General features: G+C 36.4%; 1 long non-coding RNA gene across 1 annotated transcript; it reads left to right on the forward strand.

Moving 5' to 3' along the window:
- The first annotated feature begins 309 nt into the window (after window positions 1–309).
- On the forward strand, window positions 310–987 carry LOC148594268 (uncharacterized). The gene is made up of 2 exons (XR_015913524.1): window positions 310–359; window positions 931–987. It is a non-coding gene; the product is annotated as an uncharacterized LOC148594268 (long non-coding RNA).
- The last annotated feature ends 4484 nt before the right edge of the window (window positions 988–5471 follow it).

Below are 5471 nucleotides of genomic sequence, written 5' to 3' on the forward strand. Positions count from 1 at the left end.
ACTTTGGTATATTTTGATACCAGATCTGGAAAGTTCTTAGAATCAGCTCTGAAAAGAATTTTCTTATTTCAGGTTTTGAGGAGGGCTGTGGGAAAAAAAAAAACACTGATTAAAAAAATGAAAAAATCTAAAAAGTAGATGGAAATAAAGCCTGAAAGAAGTGTTTTACCAACTTTTTATTTTTTATTTTTCATTTTTGATACATTATTTTTTCAGAAAAGTAAAGACTGATTACCGATCCTAAATCCACTATAAAAGCTTTAGGTCATAGGAAGCAAGCTGCAACAATATAACTAAAGCTTGTAATTGTGATGCGAGGAAAATAAGCAGTTTAATTTCCTCAGGGCAATTTTATTAGGGTAAGTATTGCTTCAGGCTGTAAACATAATTATGTATGATGCTTTCAATTATTGACTTTGATTAGTAAATATGCTTTATTTATTCTTTGGGGAAAGAATCGGAAGCTTTCCTCTAATAAAAATGGTTTTTCAATTATTCCATATTCTTGAAATACAACCTAGGCTAGATACTCTTAGATGAATTTCCATACTCCTTACCCAATGATAATCACACATAACCTTTTAATTTATTTTATTTCAGAAAGCAAAGCTAAACACCAGTCCTCTGGATGAAAATCTCCAAACTATTTGATCTGTATCACTTGGCATGAAAACTAATGGAAAATCCTAGCAATTTTTGTTAAAAAATAATAAGCTTTATTTCATTTTAAGTTAGCATTATCCAACACTGATGCACAAATTCTCAAAGAAAATCAGATATCTTCTGTAAGATAATACTTAAAATATGACAGCATGATATGGTTCACTGCATTTAGCCAGCAATTTAAAAAACTACTTTAATTTCATGGAAGCTTCCATTTGCTGCTGTCAGCCCCAAACTTTGATGGTGTCCATTTCTGTCTCTTTTAAGATGATTCTGACCTACCCATGGAGACTGTCAATGCACTAGAATTTTGATTTCATAGATTTCCAATTTTTAAAGGCTATTCTGTATCCTCCTGAGAATTTAATTTAGGTTACAGATGTGAAGATGGGATCTCCAGGCAGTTTTCTTCCTGTCTTTGAAACCTTGGGAACCGCATTGCCTATGAGAGAAGGTACCACCGGGACATATCTTGTTTTTAACCTGGAAGTTTCACTTCAACACTTTGGGAGATTTTTTTTTCTCCCACATGTCATTTTTTTTTTTCTCTTACGTCCAGTTTTCAAACATTATCAGTGAATTCCTCTCTTCTCTTTGCCCACTTTTTCATTCCCTTCCCTCAGACCTACATAACTTATAGAAAGAAAGACAAAACAGCTAAAGAAATTCACAGGAAGACACTGCAGTGTGTTTATGTGCACAGTGCTCTGAATAAGAGAAGTCAAGGTTTGTTGTAAGCTTGTGACTTTGCTTGTTTCCTCTGTAAATTTCCCAGAAGATATTTGCTAACTATCTCTGGAGATACAATACTTTATTTGCTGTTTCTCTCAGGACAGTGCGGGCCCCTATTTCTAACTTTTTTTTGTATTCCCTTTCATATCTTGCTTGTATGCTTTTAAAATCCTATATGCATCTACTGGTGACCGTACTCTCATTATACCCCCTGCCACAGAGTGCTGACGTACACATACGAATTAGCAGTTTTCTATAGTGAGGCACAGAATTTTTATCCCTGAACATCATTTAGATAATAACTCTGAAAGGCAGATTTTTTTTTCTTAAAATCAGTGTAATCAGTCTTTTTTTTTTTTTTTCCCCCATCAAGATCAGGGAATTGTGATTTTTTTCTAATTTTCTAGGGCTGCGTCTCAGCCCAGTTCAGGGCCATCCATCACTACCCTGCGATGCTGCAGTGGTGCCAGCTCCAGGCCTGTGACAACCTGGCTCTTGCCTGGCCGCAGTACATCTGACCCCATCCCCATCCTCAGGGACCTACGCCCTTGAGGTGGGGGGGAACAAGCCCTGGTGTCGGGGACAAGGCCCTTTCCCCCCACGGTACCCTGACATATTTTTCCTAGGATTCATAGAATAAAAATTCAGTAGAGATTCTGTCTTGACCAGCTATCTCCCTGTGAGGTCAAAGATTAAAGATGCCTTGAAGACACCTGGAGAGGGGAGGGCAGCCTGCTGAAGTCAGCCTGCTGGTGCACATAAAGGGTACATCAAAGATGCAGATATAGACAAGAATACCAACGAGAACTCTGCAGTCTGCTCTGACTGCAATTGCTTTGTCCAGATGCATAATCCTCTGTACTATGTACTGTTTTCATATTTCAAATACATGCAGATCCTTCACATGAAATTTGTTCATATTCTATACTTATTTCATTATCTATATAAAAACTGTATGTGTTTGTGTTTTTGATTTTTTTTATTAGAGATTTTTAAGCTTCAAATTATATTTAAAGACTTAGTGAGAAATAAATATTTAATTGCTTAAAGTACTGGTCTTCAAGTTTAAACGTTTTATAAAAGAGGAATAAAAGAGGAATAACAGGTAAGATGCTCTAATCACTTTCTTCACTCTCTGACAATGTGTTACTTTATGTAGATTTGGTGTGTATTGTTAAAGGAATCATATGTGAATACATTTCATGCTTTATTTCATTTATATAATTTTGCTAACTTAAAAAAAAGTGAGTGACGTGCATCACATAAATACCATTAACTTTCTAAAGTTAATTTTCAAAAAGTCCACAACTATCCAAATTGTCTGACTCTTGTTAACAAGACTTCAAGAGTCAGAGGTTAAATTCTAAACAGTTTTACTCTGTGGACTGAGATGCAGTATTGGCCTCTAATAAATCAGAAAAGACATCATACACTTAAAGAACAACACAAGTTGCAGTGCTTAAAAGCCATGTGCTTCTGTCATTAGCAATTTTTCCTTCTATCTCACACTAGAGCCAGAACAAGGCCTCAGAGTATGAGGTCATACTGGAGAAAAAAGTTTAATTTTAATATGAATGATGTTATGGAAGAGTGGAGACTGTTTATCCAGTTAATGTCACAAGCGTTTCAGCAGGAAGTTAAAAAAATGAATAAAACTTCCTTTCTGCACCCCTTCCCCCCCTAAAAAAAAAAAAACAAAAAACTTAAGGTCTGACTTTCCTCTATGTGCTTATTACAGGTATATTCTTTACTGCACCTTTATTCTGAAAATGTCCTACATTTTCCCATATGTATTTCCCATTTTCCTTATGACTAGGAAAGTCCTTATGACTTCTTTCCTACAGTAAAGAATCTGACCTGTGAATTCTCACTTGTGCAAATTCAGACCTGTCTTTTGAGGATACTGATGTGCTTTTCTGCTGCTGCTACACAGTCTCTGAGAGCCATCTCAAGCAGCAATTCAAAAAGATATTTGTTCTGAGTGACAATAAAAACTTTATATCCTACTACTGTATATTTTCTCTAGGTATTTCAGTCTCTTCAAGCACTCCTTCATGCAATCTTCTTGATTACAGGCTACATGAGTTCCTGATTGATGCAAAGTATCACCTATTTCAAATATCTTTCAAGCATTAAAAAAGTGCTATGCTTCAGTCTAATATGCTTTCTTTCACAGTTGCCATAAACCAAATGATGACCTTTTTCTTTGCGCTTGTCATTTTATTTCCAAATTGGAAGAAAGAGATCCTAGCAGAATAAAGACAGATTTTGTATTTGTCATTTGGTGCCTTTCAAATCTAGCTAAATTTCTCAGATTAATTATACCACTGATTAATATAAAAGTGAAATATATTTCAATCTCTATTGTACTGTGCATGAAGAAGCCCTTTGGCGCAGATCATATGATAAAATTTGCTCAAATAAAACACAAAATTCTGAAGGCCATATCTGAATCATTTACATTCTGCCCATATATCAGCTTCCATTAATTTTTATATTTAAGTCTGAAAGAACAATTTAGACATCAGGTAGGTCTCATCTGTTCTCTGAAAACATGTACAACCAATCAAAATCAATTTGTTTACTTACTGTTTTCCGAGTTACCCAAATAAAATTCTCTCATCTGTGCACAGAAACACATTCACAGAAGTGCAGGTCTATTTAAACGCATCTCGCTGCCCATGCTTCCCTACCGTGTGTCTTTGAAACGTTTCCTCTCAACCCATGAAAGTGTGGAGCCATTGCACAAAGAGTCCTTATAAAAGTACTGGTAGATGTCTTAGATAAATGCTTTGAATATTCCCCAGTGCCTGACTTCTTTACTGTGGTATTTCTCTGAATAAGGGTCACATATTCTATTCTCTCATGTTAATGTCTCTTACTTGTAATATCTAACTTTGAACAGGATCTTGTGCCTTCTTACACAGAGACCTGCACTATTGATAGACCTGTGTTATATGCTGGAAGAAGATAGGGTGGCTACAATTCATCTCATCGAACTTTGGGTGTCAGAGATAGTAACCTGAGCTTTCTTCAGAGTCAGTGGATGGAAACAGTCACTTCCAAGACAGGATTAATCTCATCCAAAAGAAAACATCTGCAATAGATTGCATTAATCATGTTGAGTCTAGTTTATGGGTTCTAGATTTGGCTTCGTAGAGGTTTATCTAGTATGAACAAAAAATCCCCTTCCAGGAACTCTGCAAGAAGTCTGACAGACAGGTGGAGGAGGGCAGAGCTGATTCATATCACAGTTAGTTGGTGATATCATATCAAGGAGGAAAAGCAAAAGGAGCACAAAACTGTGGAAAAGATTGTGCAGACTAATGACTTAGGAGTATGCACATCTATCTTGTGCAGCATTATTTGAGGAAACGTGAAGCAATTAGCTTATGTATTCTGGATAGACTTGTCAAGGCCAGGTTTCAGAAACTTTTGAGATATTTCAATTTATGTGGTAGGAGCCTAAAGGAGGTAGTATAAATACAGGCCTACAGATGCAGGATGGGAAGTCACCAATTTGTTTCTGTCAATGACTCATGAAAGTAACTTCCAAGCAAAGATGGAGGTAAATTAAGAAATAAAAGTCCACAAATTCTGAAAATGATGGCATTAACAGTAGGAAAGAGAAAATAAAGGAATTAATTCATCCAACTTGCCTTCAGGTATTGCAATGAGGTGTTCTGGAAGTGGAAAATCAGTCAACAGCAAACATAGTCTTTAGACAGCTAGTAGCCAAATGAAATCTTGTATCAAGTCTTCATGGGATTTTTTTTTAAAAACGTGATGATTCCTAGCAGATCTAGCTGATCACTGGGGCTCCAGTGCCTCCAAAATTTGGTGCCTTTTAACTGATCAAGATTATCTTGAGACTCTACTGCTGAGCATCCAGGTTGTAACTGCTCTGTCCACCTTTCCTAGTATGAAAAACCGGTGGAGTTTGCTCCAGTGGACTGTGTCAGAACAAGGTTATGTCTCTGCTCTTGTGGTGGAAATGAAAAGGATGCCTGACGTAAAGTGTACGTTTTGAATCCTGGAGCTGAGAAGTGTCAGGGTGGGGAACTCATTTCTGGATT

The sequence above is a fragment of the Tinamus guttatus genome, unplaced genomic scaffold, assembly GCF_059628265.1.
Source record: "Tinamus guttatus ecotype Peru unplaced genomic scaffold, ASM5962826v1 Tinamus_guttatus_pri_ptg000263l, whole genome shotgun sequence".
Taxonomy (NCBI): domain Eukaryota; kingdom Metazoa; phylum Chordata; class Aves; order Tinamiformes; family Tinamidae; genus Tinamus; species Tinamus guttatus.